This window comes from Protopterus annectens, chromosome 2.part2 (genome assembly GCF_019279795.1).
Source record: "Protopterus annectens isolate FY-2018-M chromosome 2.part2, PAN1.0, whole genome shotgun sequence".
NCBI lineage: Eukaryota > Metazoa > Chordata > Ceratodontiformes > Protopteridae > Protopterus > Protopterus annectens.
Window position 1 is genome coordinate 938,965,072 of NC_056730.1, and position 23,882 is coordinate 938,988,953.

At 40.4% G+C, this 23,882-nt stretch overlaps 1 protein-coding gene across 2 annotated transcripts in view; it reads left to right on the forward strand.

The window, feature by feature from the left end:
* XRCC4 (X-ray repair cross complementing 4) overlaps window positions 1-23,882 on the forward strand; it is a 3,243,137-nt gene that overhangs the window by 1,787,042 nt on the left and 1,432,213 nt on the right. The gene's annotated exons all lie outside the window — the stretch shown is intronic.

Sequence of the window (23,882 nt, forward strand, 5' to 3'; positions counted from 1 at the left end):
TAGGTAACTAGGAGTGCATACGCAGAAGCATAAAACATTAAGTGGTTTAAAAGGATGAAGATGGGTGTAAATGATCCTTACTTAAACAGGATGGTTGTGAGTGTGTATTTATATGTGATGTTAAGATGATCTAAATGCGGCTGTAATTACTAGCTCCAGGAAATAGAGGGATGGATCCCTTACTGCTTCACCACTGGCCCAGCTTTGTGAAATGTGTTAGGGTCTGGATGAGCTGGCTATGAGACGTGGGAGTGAGCAGCAGAGGCCAACATGTGCATCTCTGGAGTGGGAACAAGACGACTTGTATGTTTGAGTACCTCCTACTTGAAACTTTAATGTGAGCTTTCAGCAATTAGTTGGTGAGCCTTGTCATGCTGAACATACCACATGGTCATTCATGACAAAAAGCACATGGTGTGTTTAAAGACCAGCATTGTGTGCATTGTGCATTATAGACAGCAGGAGAAGGAAATGACGTTGTGCATACTAAAATCCTTATCTCCCATTTCTCATGGCTAGCTGCTGCTTTGCTCTTGCCTCATGCTGACTGGGTAACATATGGTCACTAATAAGGCATGCATCATTTGTAATGGAAAACCTTGCCCCCCCCCCCCCCCATACAGTGATGTGACATGAGGTGCTACATAACACAGTATATGAAAGCAGAAGAGTTTATAGCTGAATCGAAGAACTTGATCAAATCGATGACAACCAAACATCTAAGTAAATAAGTAAGTTAATTCAACTAGATTATAAAAAAAAAATCCATTTGACTGGCCACTGGTAAGAAACATGATTGGTAAAGAAAGACTGTTGGACGTCATTTACAGGTGAGAGGATTTGCAAAAAAATCATGGCTAGTAGTTGGACATGACATTATAATGAAGTATAAAACTCTAACTTCTAAAGGAGATGACAAGGTAAATGCATATGAAGCAAATAAGCAGTCAACAGTTTCATAAGGAATAGAAATTTTATTCACATTAAGGACTATAACTGAATTGTGTCACTTAATCTTACATGGAGGTAGATGCATTTTAAGCAGAAATACAGATGTGTGTTTGCAATGGACTATGTTTCAGTTGTTTTGTGCAAATTCACCATTGCCACAAAAGCAAATAACCTTAGATTCATTTATCAGAAATTGTCTTAGTTGTTTTCTGAATAAGTCCAGTCTTTCAGAGTTTTTTATGTTTTTGGTCAAGGAAATCCACATGGCAGGTCCAGTTCTAGTGAATTTTTTCACTAGTAGCATTAATCATTTAAATCTAGCTCTGAGAAGTGTGATTTGGAATTTTTGGCTGTTTCTACAGGAGTAGCTTGGTAAAAAGTAATTTGTAAGGGGGGACAGGCAATATCTTTGTTTAAGAATTTTAAAGATTGGTCAACTTATTAAAAATGTGGCGGCTGTGTTAGTAATAGGTAGCCAGTATACTTCTTCATACAGGTTGCAAAGGTGGCCATTTCAGTCAGAAAGTAGGGCAAATCTTAGTAGTTTATTTTCAGCTGTCGGTGTTTTTTAGTGCTGTAAGCTGACTGGAGGATGATCAGAGAGAGCATACTCTATTTTGAGAATCAGAATGTTTTAACTAACACTACACATGCTGCTGTGGAGAGTAGGTGAAAGATTCGGTAGCATAGCTTGACTGGATTTAGAACTTAAGAGGTGGTGAGCTGTCTGTGTAAACTGAAGTTCAGAAGTTGGTCTAGAGTTACCCAAAATTATTTTCGTTGTATACTGTTTGGAATTCTGACTCCTTTGGAATCAGTTCACGGGTTACAGATGTGAGCATCTTCGCTGTAATGAACAGCATGACATCAGTCCTATCATTGCTAATTAAGACTTTGAGTGAAGTCAGTAACATATATCTGTCATATCTCCCTACAAAAACAACTGAAAGCTAGGGGCATCCATTTCTCATACCTCCTAACAAAGCAACTGAAAGCAAAGAACTTGTTAAAAAAACTTATATTTTTTTCTGTCTTTTTGGTATCCAGTACTGGACTTCACATGAGAAAACTACAATTTTGTGTGCACCGTCATTGACTTAGTGAGAACAATCCTGAAAGAGCACTCTTTCACTCATTCCATCTTTAGTGTAATAGTTGCAGTGGTGGCACAGACAGACACTAATCAGTGTTAACTCTCTGTTGTTGTTCATATTTATCATTGCTGCAGTAGCCTAAACTGTATAGGTTATATCCTCATAGGATATTAAGGTTGGACAGCTTATTAAGCATCAGGGCACCTTCCACATGCCCAAAGAGCTCTCCTCTGCAGGCTTATGAGGATCTAAGGTTGGCTACTACTGTTCCATTGCTGGACAGATAAGTTCCCTTTGTGGAAAAAAAAAGTATTCCATATTACGTTTTGTTTAAAGTAGTTTATGTGAAAAACAACTATTTGAAAGCTGTGGAAAAGTATTTTCATCGACTGTCACATTACTTTCATGTACTTTTAAATGGTAGCACAGTTTTCTTTCTTTTATGGTAAAAAAAAAAAAGTTGTTAAAACTTTACATTTTTTGTAGAAAAATGTTTATTTGGGGGCTGGAGGAAGTATATAAAAAATGCTTTTTAGTGTGTCTTTTTATTGGAAAAAGTGACTTTTTTGCAACTTTCCTGATTTACCGATTATTGCTTCTAAACTTCCACAGAAAACAAGGACAATTTTTGGCTTGACCATGGAACAACCTACTGATCCCTTGGTTGGACCTTCTTCCTACCACAAAAAGAAAACATTAACTAAGTAGCCTTTGCCACCTCAGCAGGCTAATAATTTACCTCAGCTGCAGATGGATGACTGCTGTGGCTAAAACGGGTTCCTCAAACCACTCATCCTTTTCCTTGAATCCCTCTGGTGTTGTCCATACAGCCACCATGGACTGCGGTTAGCCACATCCCCTACAGGTGATGGGTTTCCCTCAGTGGGAAAGGTTGAGCCACTTTTGTTGGTCATGGAAGAAGGGACAGTAAATGTGCTTTTGCTTAGCCACTGTGTTGTGCTAATCCCTGGAGAAGCTGTTGCATACAGTAATGTGCTTGTTTACCCTACGTTTCCTGCCAAGAATACACAGAAAAGTAAACAATTAACTTTTCCAGTGTCGGTTTCTCTGGACAGCAGTAATTTATTGGGCTTTGCTTAGGGGTCTTATACAGGATATTGAACCTTCTTATAAGGTGGTTTCTGGTAAAAGGAAAAGGATTCCTCTTTCCCTGAACAGGTTCATTGTTTTGAATCTGTAGGGGAATGTAAAGGAACAGATGCAGTTTTTTCTCCTCAGATTTCTGATTCCGTTTCAGGGGAGAGTATGGTATCTGAATCTCCTGTAAGAGACACATTCTCTGAGACTATTTCCAGAATGTGCCAGTGTTTTCAGTGGGAGATCACTGAGGTTTCTCAGACCCTCAGAAAATAATATGAATTGTTACAGCTGGAATTAGGATCATAGGAATCATAGGATGTTACTCTCCTACTGACCCTGAGGCCCTTACAAGCCTAGCCAAGAATTTAGCCCTTGTTCCAGGAAAGTCAGCACCTGGTGCCACTAACCAGCAGGGACACAAGTGGAATCCCAGGGGTGTATTTTCTTTTCCCCATCCAGATTGTGCTTGACGTGGGAGGGTGTCTTTTCCACAAAAGGGGAGTCTCTGGGACACATATCTGCCCTACCAACAAGTCCTGTTGATGTCACAGACCAGGTTGAGGTTGCGTGTGCGGATTACTCGTGTGGAGCTTGACCGGCAGATATGCAGCAGTCCCATCGAGGTGGGGTCTGAGATTACTTTGTATGCTAGACAGCGATCACCTCTGAGGAGTCTGTAGGAGACTGAGTAGAGAGACAAGACCTTTATCCTATCTGTGTAGGGTAGATGTTTGAGGCCCTGGATTCTCCTGGTGAGGAACCTCTGTGGTCTGTCCAGCTGCTGCATGTGTTTTGTGAGGTAAATGCCGAAAGGGGCATTGTACTCAGTAATGGGTCTTATAAGGGAAGAATACAAGGATGTTATGACCACCTTGTCCCTGGATGATATACCCTTACTAATGTGGTGGGCCATGTGGAAAGCTTTCTGTACAATGGAGGCAATATGGTGGTCAGAAGTCAGTTTGCTATCAACCTGGGTGCCCAAGTCCCTCACGACTGATTGCATGCTTAGGACCATATTATTAATGTGATAATATGTGGGGACATCACTCTCCCCAAAGGAGATGATGATGCATTTTTTGGCACTCAGTTTGAGGCCATGTTTCTGGCACCAGTCATTTGTTTGGGTGAGACCCTCTTGGAGGATGTCCACATTACTAGAAAAATTGATGACAGCACCTAACTTGCAGTCATCTGCAAACTTGGTCAGCCATAGCCCACTGGTTTTGGCCTGCACAACAGAAAAGTATGTCCTAAACAACAGAGGCCCCAAGACTAATCCCTGGGGTACACCGCTCATTACGAATCTACTGCAGAGCCTTCACCCATTCCCCACAAGTGCCATCAGCATTGGAGGATGAATTTGTCACACCCCGTGGTTTCCCTGCCAGACAACCTGATGCTCCGAAGAAAGTGGATAGAAAAGTTCCTCACCTATCAAGTGTTTATACACTGATCCCAGACCTGACCAGGCAGCTGTAGTTTGTCAATCCAGTTGCTAACAAACATTTTGTTAATAGTAATCCTTCTCCTTCTGACAAAGATGGTAAAGTTATTGATAAGTCTGGGTGGAGTGCATATTTCTACACTTTGATTTTAAGAAGTTTGAATTGTCAGGCTCATATTTTAAAGTTTATACTGACTATTTGTGAAAGTATGAGGAATGCAGTTTCCTTTTGTGCGGAAAAAATCTACTTTGTGTGCTTTAGTTTCTTCTATTTCTTAGATTATATCAGCATTACTCATTGTTTGAAATGTGTTTATAACTCTGTAGATGCTGCCTCCAGGGTTGTAGCCACTGGCACTGTGTTGAGGAGGTTTGCCTGGCTGCATTTTCAGAACCTCCCAAATGATGTAAAAATGAGATTTTGAATTCTTTGGAAAGAAATTTAGTTTTTGGACCCATTGTTACAAGGTTATTAAAATGTGTGATGAGAGGTGTTCCAAGATGGTCGTACACTGGTCAACAGCTTAATTTCAATTCTCCTAGTATGGAAAGAGAAACTGAGAAAAAAGAATCAGAGCAACTGACGTTTTGGGTAAAATTCAGTTACTGACTAGTAAGTACACTGCCTGGATGCCAGCAAAGGAGACATTTGGAGAACCTGAAAAAAAATCAGCTAGAAAAAGTGAAGAGAAAACACTTCCTGGGAAGAATCATACAGCTGTTCAACAAAAGGAAGTTCAAGCTTCAGCTTTAGTTTAACAGATGGCTTCTAGTAATTTAGAGAAAAATAAATCAAATATAATCAGAGATAATTAAAGTAAATGAAACACTAAAGGAATAAATCAACTCAAACAATAAAAAGCTGGAAGAAGCTTTAACTAGTTGTTAAGATAAACTGAGAAAACTACAAAATAAGAAGTTGAAATGAAGAACATGCTGGCTGAGTATGAGGCTTTTCAAGAAGAATTGTTTCAAAAAACAGCTGAGTTAGTAGACAGCTCATGCAGAGAAAACCTCAGAGTTTCTGCTGTACCAGAAAAACTGAAAGGAACAGACTGTTTTAATTTTATGAAAGAACAAAGGAGCAACTGGACTGGTGAACTACAGCAGGATTTATTAATTAAAAGGGCATATCAAGTGTGTGCTCCAAATCTGGACATGAGGAAAGCAGCCAAGAACTATACTAGCAAAGATGCAGTCATACCAAAAAGAGTTGATCCTGACTCCTGACAAAACTGTGGAAGAAGGGAAAATATTAAAAGTTGGAGACAGCAGAACACTTGTGAAAAATTATTATTCACTGTACACCAAGAAGAGAAGTAAAAATTTTCCAGCAATCAGGGAATGTTGAGAGGCAGTTGTGAAATTCAAGCTTCTGTATCCAGCTGTCTTCATAGTACTTTTTCCTGGAGGATCAAAAACTGAAGAGGATTTATCCAACAAGTGACCCAGCAAGCACAATGGTACATTGATTCTCATTCTTCTGATAATAAAGCTCATAGAGAGACTTTACCAATGAAACCGTTTCCAAAGTTTCAAAAGAAAATGTTTGAGAGACAAAAAACAATAATGAAAAACACACAAGGTGTCTTATGCCAGAGTCTGTTGGTGGAAGATGGAGATGATTAGGAAGACCAGCAACACTGAAATTAGTGAATAAGTGGGAGACTATAGAACATCAATTACATTTTGAAATATGGCTTTGCAAGAAAAAGTGGCTGGAAAAAAAAAGAAGGCACCTTGTAAACCTGGTTAAACTTGTGGTTGAACTGTAAAACATATACTCGACATTAGGTCATTAACATTTATAAGGACACTAAAGGGAAAAAAGAAGCACCTGTAAGTAAAACAAAGTACAGTTGTGTAAGTTGAGCTAATCATAACAGTAGATGTTTGAATGATCACTGCTGTAGTAGCCTTAGCTATATAGGTTATATCCTGCCAAGGATATAACAGCCAGCCTGCTTCCAAAGTTTTAGGGCACCTTCCATGAGCTCAAACTGTCAAGCAGCTTGAGTTGAGCTAACTAAAAGACAAGTTTGGTTGCAAAGCCCTTTAGAGATTTCCTGCCAAAAGAAAGAGGGAGGCTTAACCCTGAAAAGGCAAGGCTAGGAATAACAAAAAATAAATGTCCACAGCCTGGCATAAAAAGCACACCAAAAAACATGTGGTATTGAGGGAGGGCGCAGCTACTGCAGCAGTGATCATCCAGACATCTACTGTTATGGTAATTTCTGCTTACACAACTGTACTGTGTTCTTCATATTAATCACTACTACAGTAGCCATAGCTAAATGGGTAGATTACCATAACTAACTATATTTGGGAGGTGGAAGAAGAAGGGTCCAGGATCCCTTGAGGAATGGTCCTAGCAAAGCATGATCTAGACTTAGAGAACGGATGTAGCAGCTTTGAGAATACTTCTAAAAACCAACCCTTTTCAAAAAGTCATAGAAGAAGCCAAGGTCCTTGTACAGTGGGCCTTGAGCTTGCCTGCAATAGATTTGCCATGGTGAATATAGCAAAAGATCATACCTTAAGACAACCATTTGGAAATGTTCTGTTTTGACACAGGTTGTCCTATCTTTTTTCCTTCACAAGAAATGAGCAATTGATTTGAAGATCTGAAAGATTTAGTTTTGTCAAGGTAGTACACGAGTTGCCTGTGGGCATCTAAGGTATGGAGTATCCTTTCTCTCTCATTTTTAGGTTCAGGAAAGAAAACAGGGAGATGGGTAGTTTGGCTTAAAGTAAACTAAGATACCACTGTAGGCATAAAAGAAGGATTAGTTCTCAAAGAAACCCTGCCCTTATGGAAAATGAGGTAGGGTTGACCCACCGTAAGAGCTTGCAGTTCAACCGTCAGGGCAATCAGTAAAGCTGTTTTCCATGTTAAGAACCTCAAGTCAGACAGATTATCTGGTTCAAATGGGGCAAGTGCTATTTTCTCAAACACACAATTAAGATACCAAGGAAGGGCCACTGGTTTACTTGGCAGCCTCAAATGCAAGACTCCTTTCAAGAATATTTTGACATGTGACTGCCTTGAAAGAGGAGGATCCATGGGCAGACATGCTGAATAGGCCAATAAATGAACCTTGACAGAAGAAAAAGAAAGGCTACAGGATAGTAAATCATGCAAATATTGTAAAACCAGTGAACAACTAGACCTGAATGGGTTCTGGTTATGTTGACACCAACAAGAAAACTTTTTCCATTTGTTAATGTGTGATTTTCTAGTAGCAGGCTTTCTTACCTCCATTAGTACCTGTTGCACAGCCTCTGAAAACATTTGCCTAAAAGCAATTAAGACCCCAGTATCCAGACAGTCAGTTGAATGATTTATTTATTTATTTGACATTTGTTTACTGAGAAAGTTTGTTTGAGCCAGAAAGTGTCCATTTTCAGCAGTGGCCCGGGGAGAAAAGCTCCACAAATCACAATCTTTCAAAAATCCAGTACAGACATTTTAAATCACAAAGTTTTATGTTATACTACAAATCATAACAGTGAAAAAAACGTAATGAGAATAAAACATTAAACATATGTTTCATAGTTAAGTGCAATGAAAAACAACATGTTCTTCTTTCGGCTTTTTCCTGGTTAGGGGTCGCCACAGCGGAACTCCGGTCCACTAATGATTGGCAGTAGATTTTTATGGTGCTAGCTCGATGCCTAACCTTCAGCAAAGGCACGCCCATTCACGCATGTCTTCCAAACGCAACTCGACCATGGGGAGGACATGCAGACTCCACACAGAAGGTGCTCCAGCCGAGAATTGAAAGGGAGAACCTCTTGCTGTGAGGCGACAATGCTACCGCTGCACGTTGTAGAAAATATGTGAAGAAAAACTCACTAGTCATATTTGTTGCATAGAGTAGTACATGATAAATGAGACCTGAGGCAATTATAATAAGATATTTTAAAGAGATATAAGAGATTATATGATTAGAGACAGTTTTTAGGGTAAAGAGGAGGACTTTGTTTTTTAGCGGGTTAAGTAGGAGTTGTGCTCTTGTAAGCCAGGTTTCAATGGAGATGACAGCTTGTTGAGTGATTTCTTGTAGGTGAGTGAAAATGTTTGAAGAGCAGATGATGGTAGAGTCATCTTTGTATTGAATTAAGGTGCCTTCACACAAAGACGAATGTAGATTATTGATAAAAATACTGAACCGTAGTAGTCCAAGCATGGATTCTTGTGGGACTCCTGTGGGAGTGGGAAGGTATACAGAGATGGATCCTTGCCATTTTATGGCTTGTTGCCTGTTGGCAAGGTAGCTAGAAAACCATTGAATAGGTGGAGATAATAGACCCAGGATGGATAGCTGTTTGATGAGTTTACTGTGAGAGACCATGTCAAAGGCTTTTGATAGATCTGGAAATATTGCAGATACAAGTTTATTAGAGATGTGAGCTTTATTGACTGTGTCTATAAATGATAGTAATGCAATAGATGTGCTGTGGTGTTGGTGAAATCCATGTTACTTATTGGTGATTAGCTTATTTTGTAAGGCATAGTGGAGAAATTGTTGATGTATATATCGGTTAAGGATTTTAGAAAATAGAGACAGGATGGCTATGGGATGGAAATTTGTGATGTCAGTGGAATTACCTTCTTTATGGAAGGGAATAATCTAAGCCATTTTCCACAGCTTTCAGGATTCTGTGTTGATCTATTACTAAAAATGCTGATTGGGTATGCTACTGAATCTGCAGCTAGATTTAGGTATTCCGGGGGGAGGTTTTCAGTTGAGGAGGAACAAGGTTTTAGTTTACATAAAAGCTTTTCTATGAGAGTTATAGAAACTGAAAGGTAAAACGGGTGAAGTCTGTATGTGCATTGGACATGTTGCAGTTAAGTGAGTTTTGTGAAGGAAATGTGCTGAAGTCTAAGGTAGGGGGAATTATCTGGGTGGAAGGGGGTGGTTAGGTAAGCTTCAGGTTAGGTTTGCTATGTATTCTATGAAGTATGTATTGAAATGGGTACCTATTTGAAGAGGGGGAATGTCTGGGTATGGACTGGGATCCTTTTTTTTACCTGGGTTTATGAGAGAGGATATGGAGGACCAGAACTTTTTAGGATTGTTTTTATGGTTATCTTGCAGGTGATTATAATAAGACATTTTATCTCTATTAACTTGTTTCTTGATTTTGTTTCATGGCTGTCGGATATTTTCCAATTTTTGCCATTTTTATTTTTTTGCCAGTTAATCCACTCTTTGTCTCTGTCTTCCATAAGGAGTTTGTGTTGGTCGTTGAGTCATGGATATGGCTGTTTTTAATTATTTTTATACACTGGGGCTAAAGTATTCAGAATATTTAGAAATGCTGCATTGAAGTATTCAACTGTACCATTTAAGGGGAGTCTTTTTAGGATGGACCAGTTAACTGCTTTCAGATCTTCAATGAAACACTCCTTGGAGAATTTTGAGAGAATATGAGTAGTTTTAAGCATATGTTCCTTTGTTAGTTGTGTAATACTCCTGTGGATATAAATTGGCAGGTGGTAACTTAGTGTATCAAGGAGTATACCTGAGGAGGTAAAATTAGATGGGTCAATAACCGGGATCCAGTCCATGATAGACTGTTGGGAGTTATGTTTGCCATATCTTGTTAGTGTATTAATAAGTTGTGTGAATCCAAATAGGTTCATGCTGTTGACTACTAAATTTGCAGATAAGGACTGCCAGTCAATGTTTATATCACTCAGAAGGATAATTTAATTTGTGATTGTATCTACTATCCAGGATAGTATGTTTTCAAGTATTGGAATGTTCTGTCCTGAGGGGGGGGGGGGTAAGCACAGCAATGCATACTGTTGGCTTTATTAAGTTATAGCAGTGAGATTAGGATTTCTGCTTTTCCAAAATTTGAGATTGCGCCTTTATAGGGAGTTCCTGTGAGCATATTTCAAAAGATTATAGCTATGGCACCTGCTTTTTTGTGTGTTCTCTCAAGCCTTATAATACTATAACCGGGGGGTAGTATTACAACATATTTTATTTCAGGCTTTAGCCATGTCTCTGTTGTGGCTAGGATATCTGGGTTGTGTTGGGTTAATCCATGCATGAAAATCTTTGATTTTGTTGCATATACTTCTAATGTTTAGAGTGAGTATTTTTAAACATTTAGGGTATATTATTTGGTTTGGTGTTTGATTGGGACCTGGATTGGGGTGAATGCGACCACATTTATGTATGGTGGAGAAAGATGGTATGTTTATTATGGCATTTGTAGCAGAGATTGGTATAAGTATTATCTTGACACTGGGACTGACATTTCTTAGTATTTTGGGTTACAACAGTGGAAAGGAGTTATGGAAAATAAGCCTGATGAGAATTTTGAGTAGCTAGTGGGAAGATGGTTGATAAATGAGGATGAAGTAATGGTTGAGGTATGCTTATTTATTGTTACTACTGGTGGGGATATTAGGAATGAGAGGAGGAGGATGAATAAGGTGATACAGGAGGAAAACAGCATGGTTAGTGCTGTAAAAATCTTACAGTATGGTGCAGTGAGGTAATGAGCAATGATAATAGTGAGGAATATAGGCAGGTTTCAATGGGGAGGGAGCAGAGCTAGATTTGAGAAGGAATTTAGAGCAGAAGTGGGTGAAGATGCTATAATGAGAACTGTTTGCGATTGGATATGCAGTTAGGTACAGGATAGGAGGATAAGTAGAGGAGGCGGAGTAAGTGAGGTAGAACGCTTGTCTCAGTTAATTCCCACTTTTTGCTATACAACATACAGTCTATAAATGTCGGAGGGTGGCCTAATGGTTAAGATGTTTGCCTTACAAACACAAGGTGAAGGGTTTGAGTCTCACAAGGGATAATTGGCTAGGCTTAAAATGGCTCGCAAGGGCAGTTAGCTTAGTACTAACCTATGAACCTATGTGACATTTGATTGATGTTCGGGTGTGTCAAACTCCCCTGTTCTTGTGTGAGTTTATCCATTCTGTGAGGAAGCTTGTGGTAATTGCCACTGCCCACTTACAAAAGAAAGGATAACCACAGTTGCATGGGTCTGGAGGAAATTTGTGCAGTGATCTTGGTGGATTCCTTCTGAATCTTCTGAAGTACCCTGTGAATTAATGGAAAGGCATACAGGAATATTTCCGACCAAAGAAGAGGTGTTGATCTTCCAGGCCTTCTTGCATGGAGTCCTGGATTAGATATTTGCCAGTTGATTGCTCAGAGAGAAGGCAAAGAGGTCTACTTGAGGAACTCCTCACAAATGGATCAAGTCTTGGAGGACCCCTGGATCTAGTTTCCATTCTTGAGGATCTGCCCTGGTCCTGCTCAGCTTGTCTGCTACACAGTTTTACTTTGACAGAATGTAGGATGCCTGTAGAGTGAGATTGTGTTATGAAGCTATATCCCAAGCTAAAATGGCTAGTCTGCAAAGGGGGTATGACCTTGTTCCCCCTTGCTTGTTGATGTGCCCACGTCATTGTGATATTGTCTGTAACCACCTGTAGAAGTCCTGGAACTACAATGGTTTTGAGGCATTGAGTGCCTTGATCAGACCAAGCATCTGTTTGATATTTATGTGGTTCATAGGTAGGTACTAGGCTATTGGTCCTAGGGCCTATATAAGCCTAGCCAAAGGTACCCTGGCTTTCGCCACCCAAGAAAATTATTTTCCTGTGCAACTGTCGAGCAGAGCCACAGAAGTGATCCCCGGGGTGAATTTCCTATCTCCCATCCAATCATCAAGGTTTTTCTTGAAGAGCGCTAATGAGGAGCTTTATTTGATATAGATAGGTAGTTTGTTCCAGAGTATGGGAAGTCTCTGGGACAGGAATCTATCCCTCCAGCATGTTCTGTTTATTGTGGTGACAAGGTTTAGGTCCCTAGACCGTGTAGCTTGTAGGGTTTGGGATTTCTTTAAGTGGAGCATGTCTAAAAGCTCTGGGTTTGACATAGCTTTGTGTGTTAGGCAGAGATCGCCTCTGAGTAGGCGATATGCAACGGAGTAAAGCTGCAGTTTTTTGAGACGGTCTGCATAGGGCATCTGTTTGAGGCCGGTAATCCTCTTTGTGAGGTATTTCTGTGGCCTTTCCAGTTGTTGTAGATATCTTGTGAGGTACATACCAAAAGGGCATTGTACTCTATAATGGGTCTAATGAGTGACGAATAGAGGGGAACAATGACCTCTTTTTTTTTGCTGGATGAGAAACCTTTTGTGATGAGGTGTGCCACGTAGAAGGATTTCCTGACTACTGTGGCGATGTGATTATCAAAGGAGAGACTACTGTCCACCTGTGTCCCAAGGTCTCTTATCACACTTTCAGTGTTAAGTAGAATACCGCCTATGTGGTAGTTCATGGGTACTGAGTTTTTACCAAAAGGGATGACAATGCACTTTTTGGCATTGAGCTTGAGGCCATGGCTTTGACACCAGGCATATGTCTCAGCGAGGCCCTTTTGTAGGATGTCCACATCTTTTGGAGTTTTGATTATGGCTCCTAGTTTGCAGTCATCTGCAAACTTCGTTAGCCAAAGACCTTCTGTGTTAGCCTGTACTTCAGAGAAGTAGATACTAAACAGGAGAGGACCCAGGACTGAACCCTGTGGTACTCCACTGGTCACTGGTCTGAAGTTGGATTTGGAGTCTGCTACTTTCACAGTGTGAGTTTTGTCAGTGAGCCAGTTGGCAACCCATCTTGTGACATTGGGATTTATACCTAGTTCAGTGAGTTTATCTATAATTCCAGAGTGGGGGATGGTGTCAAAAGCCTTGGCAAGATCTAGATAGGCTGTGTGAACCACCTTACCCTTATCTACGGCTTTGGTGACTGCTTCAAAGAAGTCTATCAGGTTTAGGAGACATGATCTGCCTTTTACAAACCCGAACTGGGTGGCGTCCTGAGTTTGGAGATTACCAATGTCATTGTTTATATGTTCCATGATGATACGTTCCATAGCCTTGCAGACCAGGCTTGTTAGGCTAATGGGGCTGTAGTTTCCAGGGTCTGTGGTGGCTCCCCCTTTGTGGAGTGGGATAACTGTCGCTGTGCGCCATTCAGTGGGCACATATCCTGAGGTGAGGCTATGATTGAACATGGTACTTAAGTGGGGTGCCAGTTCATTCTGTAGTTCATGTAGAACACAGCCTGGGATGTCGTCAGGTCCCATGGATGCTGTGTTCTTGGCTTTGGATAGTGTTTTCTACCTGTGCAGCCATGATTACAGGAACTTTGCATTCTTCTGGTATAGAGATGAGCCCTTTAGGGGATGGCAGGGAGGCAAAGTTAGCACTGAACCTATCTGCCAGGATGTTGGCAATATCAGTTGGTTCTGTATATTTAGTGCCATTGTGCTGTAACTCAGAGCAGATCTGAGTGTTGCCATTGAGATTCTTGACATAACTATAGAATGCTTTGTGGTTGTCTTTAGAGTCAGTGGCGATTTTGTTTTCATAACTAGCTTTGGAGGATTTTATGAGGGATCTCAGCTTCTTACTGAGGCTGACCAGGGAGTTTCTCCAATTATGGGATTTTACTCTTTTTTGCAACAGTTTCTTTCTTCTGTTGTAGAGTTGTTTATGGCAGGGGAACCACCAGATTGGCTTCCTTTTTTTGGAGGATAGCATCTTGGTTCTGTTAGGGATTGCACGATCCATGCACTCGTGTAAGTGCTTATAAAGTGCATTTGTGTAGGATTCAGCAGTCATACCTCTATTGTCCGTCAGCATGGGTGTCGTGAAGTTGGCTTTGGAGAAATGTTTTACTGTGGTTTCCCTAATGGGGGGTAGGGGAGGGATGTGGATGTCTAGGGTGATTAGCTTGTGGTCGGATCTGACCAACGAGGAATTGAACTCTGGTGTGGAGCACCGGTTGCTCATGTTGGTAATAACCAGGTCTAGGATATTGCTGCCCCTGGTTGGGGTGTGGATAAGTTGATACATGGCATTGGAATTTATGAATTCCAGAAAACGTTGAGCACAAGTGTTGGTACATGAGTAGTTTTCCCAGTTAATGGTAGGGTAGTTAAAATCGCCCATTATTAGGGTGTTAGGATGTAACCTAATGTTTTCCAGTGTATTAAGAAATGAGGAGTGGGAATCCTGGGGCATGGTGGGTAATCTGTAGCAAGCTACAATTTGGATTGCGGTCTTGCCCAGAGTTAGTTGCACTTGGATAATCTCGGATGCATTATGCTGAGCAGCTAGCCTGGAGGTGTGGATATCCTTAATGAATATGGACACGCCTCCGCCTTTAGTGTTTCGGTCCAGGTTAGGTGGCCAAAAGGTGTGGTATGAATTATAGCCTGGTAATGCAGGGGTACTCTCTGGAGCCTTGAACCAGGTCTCTGTCACTGCACAGATGTCGATGTTCTCCATTTTAAGGAGTGCCTCAAGTGAGTGCATTTTAAGGTTTAGACTTCTAGCATTGAGTAGCAATACCCTCAGATTCTTCTTGCCTGTACCTGCTAAGGTGGTGAATTTGTCATTTGAACCTTGCCTAAAAAAGGCACTATAGGGGTGGCTAGAGCCTTAGCCAGTGTCCGGAATCCCAGGGGCGACAGGTGCAGGCCATCTCAAAGCATTGTGGTTTTTCGATCATGTCATCCCAGGCAGACAGATACTGGATCCCCTTAGAATGACACCAGAAGCTTATCCAGTTGTTGAAGTCAATCATTTTGTCCTTGTACTGTGGTATCATTCTGGGTGATGGCAGGATGCTCCTCAGGGCTAGGGTCATACCTGCCTGGGCTACAAGATCAGACAGCTCATCCATGTCCCTCTTCATGTAGTCCAAGGAGGTACGTCTCAGGTCATTCACACCAACATGGACAATGAGTCATATTTGTACTTGTTGTGGAGTGACCTGAGTGTATGCATTATGTGGCGGATCCTGGCACCCGACAGGCAGCTGACAGTAACTTTTTCCTTGTTTAGTCTGGTGAGTGAAACATCAGTGTGCCTGACTATAGAGTCACCTATGATTAGAGTGTTGGGTATGTTGTTATGCCTTATGTGATGCCCATTGAGTGGCACACTGAGTTTGTGGGCTGTGTGTCATTTGGGTTGTGTTGGGGGGTGGAGGTTGCTTGTGTTTCTGCTTTGGAGGTTCCTGTTGCTTGGGCAGGTTTTTACTGAGAGCCTCCGCGAATGTAGATGTGTGTTTTGTGTTTCTGTGTGTGTGTTTTTGTGGTGTAGGTTTTGAGGGACTATGTGCTGCTGAGTGTGGTGTGGTGCAAGTGTTTACCTTCTCCTCTTGACTGTCTAGTCCAGTCTTGGGTGAAGAGAGCTTTGCTTCCAGTTTGGCTATATAAGTGCATCTCTCACAGGTTGTAGTGTTGGGTGGTAGGAGGAGAGGGTTGTTTGTGTACATGAGGCAATTACTGCAGTGCCCCAAGATGCCCAGATTCATCAGGTAGACAGGAGAAAACATCGGGAGCTGACCCTTAGACATGCCTGGATAGGTGCTTATTTGTTAAGTACTAGAAACTGTTTTCCTCTAGACAGTGAGGAAAGTTGTGTGCTGTAGTAATTTGTAGCTTATTTAGTGCTTACAATAAGTTCTGAATAAGTGCTGAGCTCAAAGAAACAGACTTGAGTGCTGAAACAAAAAACTGGCTAGTTCTAAGAAACAAAGTTAAGCTAGAAGGCTTCCCTCCAACACAGAAAGGCTTGGGGGCCTAGATAGCTACAAATAGTCAAGGACATAGCAAATCTATATCTAGACTAGACTACCCACAGGAAACAAGCTTAGAAATTTTTTTTTTTTTTTTTTTTTTTAGTGGAAAGAGAGAAAGGAGTAGCAGAGAAACTAAGCTGATTGGCCTTCTCAAATGTTCTCCCTGTATTGGGTAGAATGAGGTAATGACACTAGACTGGGAGGAGGGTCCCAGATCAAATTTACAGCAGGGGCGGGCAACTGCAAAGCCACCAACTATAAGAACGCCATACCAGTAGAGAGGGAGGGTGGGAAACAAACTGCAGAAATGTTTCTCACAGCAGAAAAGCAGCAGTGAGCCTTTAAATGAAAGTTTTAAACAGCTAAAGGAGCTTCTAGAGAAAGCGTTTAACTGCAACAAGTTATCAGAAACAAACAACCCAACAGATGCTTAATAAAAGTGGACAATTTCCAGTTAATACCTCACACACCGTGAAACTAGCTAGAAAAATATACAGTACACAAAGTGCTATAAATAACTTGAAAAAATAAGCAAAAAAACAGGATGGTTGCATTTGTCCTTGGTGTGTCACACTCCCTGCATTTTTATATCTCCTGAAACAGCTTCCCAGGCAAAGTCCAAAGCATCTGTAGTGATTGATTGCTTTGGACAGGCAGGGAGAAGGGGAGACCTTGATTTAAGGATATCTGTTGCCTCCATCAAGTGATTTCTCTTCTGACAAATCCCAGTACCAGGATCTGAAAAGTTAAAGGGTGTTGATGTAGGGACCAAAGGTATTTCAGGATATCACTGTATCTTTCTCATGGGGAGTTTTGCCCAGGGTATCATGAGAATCATAGATACCATGAGACCCAAAATCCTGAGGTATTCCCTTGCAGTGACCAAAGTCTGAATGGAAAACCTTAGAAATAGATCTAAATAATGCTCTGTTCTTACCTGTGGAAGAACAGTTCTTTGAGCTGAAGTGTGAGATTCCTGACATTTTGAAAAAAAAAGAAAACTATGCAAAGATAAGCAAGTCATCTAAATACAGAAAAAAAGTGGATACCCTTGAGCCTGCATTGAGCTATAACTGGAGCTAGCCATTTTGTGAATACTCTTTGTGCAGTGGATAGTCCAGATGGTAAGGCAGAGAACTGATAATTTGATGCAGACACACAAAACCTTAAGAAATGCCTGAAGTCTGGATAAATAAAAATGTGATTTTAAGAGTTGTAAGTCTAGTGTTACCAGGAAACCTGAAAGAGGAAAACGAGGGAACAGGTTGTGAAGTGACATCATTTTGAATTTGGGCACTATAAAAAACAGGTTTAGGAAAGAAAATCCAGAATTGGTCTGCAAGCATTTTCTTTCTTTGGGAATAGGAACATCCTTAAATGAAATCCCTTCCCCAGCTGAGAAGAAGGAGTGGGTTCTATCACTTCTTGGGACAACATGTAATGAAGAACAGGCAGAAGCAAGTGAGTCTAATCAGCAGGATGAGGTATGACCCCCCCCCCCCGGAAAGGAGGAATTTCCTCCCACTGTTTCCTGTAAACCTGACGAATAATTTTCACAAGCCATTTGACTGAAATAATCTCCTGGCAAACAGAAAATGGAGAGCATACAAGTTGTTTTTTCAACTGAGAGGGATATAAAGATAGGAAATACTGATGGTATCTGTGCAAGAGGAAACACAGGTTCCAGCATGTACTTTCAGCATGGTTAACTTAAATTTTAGAATATGTAAAGCCTATGGGTGTAGATGTCTGTTTGGGGCAATTGTCCCTGTATGGAGGAGTAACTTCTCTTTTTTTGGAAATTATATATAGTTTTGTGTTTGCTTGAGGGGGTTAAATGTATTAAGTTTCATGTTTCTTCAGTGTTTTTTTTTTTTAACAAAAAGACTGGGAAAATTTGACATGAGTTCAAACAGAGATGAGAAATAACTAAATACAAAATCAGCCTGCCAAGCATTAATGTGTTCATACAAGTTGACATATTTTCAAAATAACTCCAATGGAATATCTGAAAGTTATAGCTTCTTATCTGAATAACTACCTTGTCAGTTTTATCATAGAATGTCAGTTGCATTGCATATATAGATAAAAAGCAAAGGATAGTGAATTAAGAGGTATAGGGTGAAATAACGTTAAATGAGAAACATTTGAAAAGAAATGAGCTTGTGAACTTATCAAGGAACATACTTCAACATGTATATTATGCAGAGTATCTGAAAAAAAGGGAAACAGATAATGCTGATTGCAAGATGCACTCCAGTTGCGAGAGAAGAGGAAAATAAAGACATCAGTGGTAGATCTGTGATAATTACAGGATACTGGCAGTGAAGGAGGATTACAATGGCATGTATTTATATCCCATTTAAAACTGCCATTATGGAGTTTAAGATAATTTTGTGAGGGATTATTAGCTTTCAGCAGTGCATATTATTTATTGGTGAAACTGGAACCAGATTTTCAATAGTGAGGACATATCAAGAGGAAACTAGAATAAGAAAGGGTTACATTTCTGAAGAAATATATAAGAATATTTGGAATGGAAGATGTGAAGCTATTAGCAGGAAATCAAAATTTACATATTTGTATAAAAAGTGAGATAGACTGGCAAGAACTTACATCTCATAATAGCATGGGTATTTAATTGAAAGCTTTATACACATCCAATAACTGTTTCAGATCGTGCGCCAATAAAGACTAAGATAAAGATGCAGGGCAATGAAGTAAACACGAGACCCAACCTATTTGTTAAAAATAGAGCAATTTAAGGAATGGGTAGTGGAAATGATGCAGTAGTTATTAGTGAAGGTATGTGTATATATTTTTTCAGAAAGGATGACTAGTGAGTGGGATAAAATGAAAATGAGTTTAAAACATGCTAGAAATAAAACAGAAGTAGGTATCGGAAATATATAATAGAAATTATTTAGAGGGTCTGTTAATGGTTAAAATATCATAGAAGAAAGGGGATCTCACAGAAGAGAAGCAATTGCTGAGGGCAGCCAGTGCATAACTAAGGGACTATTTTGATAATAATCATGACTTTAGAAAGGTTGTTTTTAAACAAGTATTTTTTCATAACAACTCCAGGGTTCAAAAACTCTTCACACAACGATTTAGACAGCAGAAAGTAGAAAGGGTTGTTGCCAAACTTAGGGAACCTATGACAAGAAAACTAACCAGAGAACCTGTAGAGATGTTAGAGATGTCAGAAATTCTGTTAAAAGTTTATACAAAGTAGAGAAATTGGGAAGACAAGAAAAGGTAAAAATGCAACTATTTATGTAAGACTTAATTATGCTGTGATTAGACTAAGATGATACTCAAAAATTAATAGCTAAAATAGGAAAGGTTGAGGTGAAATGGTGATTTGTAGTTAATCAACAGAGAAGTCTCAAAGATCAAATGATATTCCTGGGGAGGTTGAGTGTTAGGAGGGAAGAATGTGATAATGATCTTTAAGGTTTTAACAAGATTTTAAAAGGAAACTGAGGTAAACCAAAAAGCTAGAGTCAGAACTGGTATCCCACTTGTGACCCACAGGGTGACAGGACTAACAAGACTACAAAGGATTAGTTCACATAAAATCATTTTAGTTAGCAGATGTAGGAGAGTTTTTCTCGGACACCCTCACTGTGGGAGAAATAGACACCTTGTTGAAGTTTCAAGTAGCTTATTCAGTTAAGTAGATAGAGGGACTAATGTTCTTAGAACAAGAGCATGCATCCCCCCTCTACTTGCTTAACTGAATAAACTACTTGAAACTTCAATAAGGTATTTATATTCCTCCCACAGAGAGGGTATCAGAGAGAGAGAGAGAGAGTCTCCTAGATCTGCTAGGTAAAGTGATTCTAACATGAGTAATCCTTTATACCAAGATTTTAAAAGAAGTGGATAGTGCCAGCATCTTGGAAGAAAGCTGTGCTGTCTGTATAATCAGATAGGGTAAAGACCCCTCATACCCAAATTCATATAAATAAATTTCAGTTTTAGACCATGATTATAAAGTGTTTGTCTATACTAGCTAAGAGGATTTCAAGGTTGTCACCAACATTAATAGATATGGATCAGTGGGGTTTTGTGGAGACAAACATCTGACAACATTAGTAAAATGGTGATGACCCAGAAAGTAGCAGTGTAAGAAAATGTTTTTGTTGGGTCTTAATGCAGTGAAGGCTTTTGAGAGAGTCATCTGGGATTTTATCAGTAAAACAATGACAGCATTTGTATTCCTAGTAGAATAATGTGGATATAATGAAAGGTCAAGAATTGTAGTGGGAGGGGTTCCTCTCTCAGAAGCTGTGTTTGAACAGAGGAACCTGGTAAGGGTATCCACTTTCCCCTTTGTTATTTGCTATATACTTAGAGCCACTGGCAAATAAAATAAGGCACTCACAAATTCAAGGACATAACCTGTATGGTAATCAAGAAAAAATAGCTTTATTTACAAATGATATTATTTTGTAGTGGACAAATCCAAGAAAAAAAATAATTTCAGTGTTGTAGAACATTTTGAAACAGTTCCAAGTCTTTTCAGGATATAGATAAATGCACGTAAAACAGAGTGTTTTGGTAAACTATGTACCCATACACATATTGGTTTAGCAGTACCCATGGGGATATGATAAAATGAAGTATTTAAGTGTATAGTTTAAAAAGAATTCTTTTATGGCAGCTAAGGATATGTGGAAGAGACTAAACAAAACATAGTATAAACACTGAGAAGTTGGAAGCTTTTGGTTATGGATAGTAAGATAAAAATATTGAAAATGTTTGTAGTCCCTTTGGTTTTATGTACAGGTCAAGCATATTTTTATCAACCAAAGGAAAAGTTGTGGACCATAATTAATACAGAGTTGAAGGAATTTATTTGATAGAGGAACAGGCCAAGAGTTAAGTGGTATAAGTTGTTTCTCCCTATATAAAAAAGTGATTTATGGCTACATAAGTAAAGCGGTACTTGCGTATTATCGCAACCACATTCCAACTGTGTTTTCACAGTCAAGTCTAATCACGAACAGTTAATTTTCTGGGTTCTGTATCACATAGTTGAAGTTACTTAACTCTGAACACCTAATGGTTGAACGATTGTGTTCGAAGATACATAATTTTGACTACCTAACAAAAAAAAAACACAACAGATAAAATAAACTGTTGTAAGCAGTCAAGTCTTATCGTGAACAGTTAATTTTCTGGGGTCTATATCACATAGTCGAAGTTACGTAACTTTGAACACCTAATGCACCATCCACACACCCCCCCCCCACTACTTAAATATACCAACTCCGAGATTGCACCACATTGAAGTGAATGGAAATGTCCGCGTATTGAGATCTCCATTCACACGCTCAAACTTTTACAAATTCGAATATGTGGTCTCGACCATATATGGTTCGAACTTGTAAAAGTTCGATGACGCGATAGGAACCCAATTTTCTGCTCCAAATACATTGAAATGTATATTATTAAACATGTCTGTAGAAATATTACAAGGAAAACCATGACATTGTATGTCATTAAACTGCTTCTTCTATAGATATGTCAACCACATTCCAAGTGTGTGTTCACAGGGTGGTTTGCTCATGAGCAGTACATTATGTGGTCCAAATAGATGGAAATGTATAAATATGACTCAGTCATTGTCCATGCTGGTGTGAATGACCTGAGACGTACCTCCCTGGACTACATGAAAAGAGACATAGAGGAGCTCTCTGAGCATGTAGCCCAGGCCGGTATGACCCTGACCTTGAGTAGCATCTTACCCTCACCAAGAATGATGCCACAATATGAAGACAAGATGATCAATTTCAACAATTGGCTTAAGTGTTGGTGTCATTCAAAGGGGATCCAATGCCTGTCAGCCTGGGATGACATGCTCAACAAGCCACGATGCTTAGCTAGGGACGGCTTGCACCTGTCACCCCTGGGCTTTGTGATATTGGCAAAGGCTCTTGCTACCCCCATAGTGCCTTTTTTAGGCAAGGCTCAAAAGACAAACCCACCTCCATAGGTATCAAGGGATAAGAAACTAAGAGTAATGCTACTTAATGCCAGAAGTCTAAACCTCAAGATGCACACACTCGAAACTCTCCTTAGCATGGAGAACATCGATATCTGTGCAGTAACAGAAACCTGGTTCAAGGCTCCCGAGAGCACCCCAGCACTACCAGGTTATACCTCATACCATGCTTTTCGGCCCCAAAACTTGGACCGAACCACAAAAGGAGGGGGGGAGTATCAATATTAGTCAAAGATACCCACACCTCCAGGTTGGTGGCACAGCAGGAAGCATCAGAGACTATCCATGTGCAACTAACTGTGGGTAAAACTGCCTTCCAGTTTATAGCCTGCTACAGACCACCCTCCCAAACACAGGAACCCCACGTGGCCTTCCTGAGAATACTGGAAAATATGAAGGTCTCTCCAAACACCATTATATTGGGCGACTTCAACTACCCAAACATAGACTGGGAGCATTACTCTAGCTCCAACACCCTAGCCCAAAGGTTCCTAGAATTTATAAACTCAAATGCTATGGAACAACTTGTTACCACTCCCACAAGAGGGGAAAACATACTGGACCTGATCATCACCAACATGGGTACACTATGCACCAGACCAGAAGTGTATCCCTCACTGGTAAGATCAGACCATAAACTAATCTCACTGGATATTCACATCCCTACCCCACCCCCTGCCCAGAAAACCACAGTGAAAAACTTCTCTAAAGCAAATTTCACATGCCTCAAAACCGAGGCGAAATCCTTCAAAGCCCCTGGGCCTGTGGAAAATACGGCCCAGACCGCAGAATCCTTTATAAACGCATTCTATGAACACCTTCAGGAATGCATGGATCATGCAATCCCAAATAAAACCAAGACCCAATCCTCCAAAGGCAGGCGTCCTGTCTGGTGGACCCCAGCCATAAACAAACTATACAATAGAAGGAGGAAGCTACTACATGATAGAGCAAAATCCCAAAAAGGGAAGGCATCTCTGATCAGTATTAGCAAAAACTACGGGCACTCATAAAATCATCTAAGGCCAGCTTCGAGAGAAAAATTGCACAGGACACTAAGGATAATCACAAGGCTTTCTTTAGTTATGTTAGGAACCTGGGTGGGAATTCCCAGATATGCTCAGAATTAGTCCAAAATGACAAAAAATACACCGAGCTCACAGACATTGCCAACATCCTAGCTGACAGGTTCAGTGCAAACTTCTCCCCCCTCTCCCCACAAAAAGGGCAAATATCTATCCCAACAAAGTGCTGCCCCCCTGACATCTCAGATGCTCAGGTAAGAGCCGCCCTCTCCAAAGCAAAAAACACAGCATCAGTGGGACCAGATGGTGTCCCAGGCTGCGTCCTACATGAACTCCAAGAAGCGCTAAACCCAAACATAAAACTACTGTTCAATCTTAGCCTTACTACAGGATATGTACCCAAAGAGTGGCGTACAGCAACAGTGGTCCCTCTCCACAAAGGTGGTGCCTCAACGGATCCTGGAAACTATCGCCCCATAAGCCTGACTAGCTTGGTCTGCAAAGCTATGGAAAGGATCATCATGGACCTCATAAATAAAGATATTGGGGACCTACAGACACTGGATCCTACCCAGTTTGGCTTTGTTAAGGGCAGATCCTG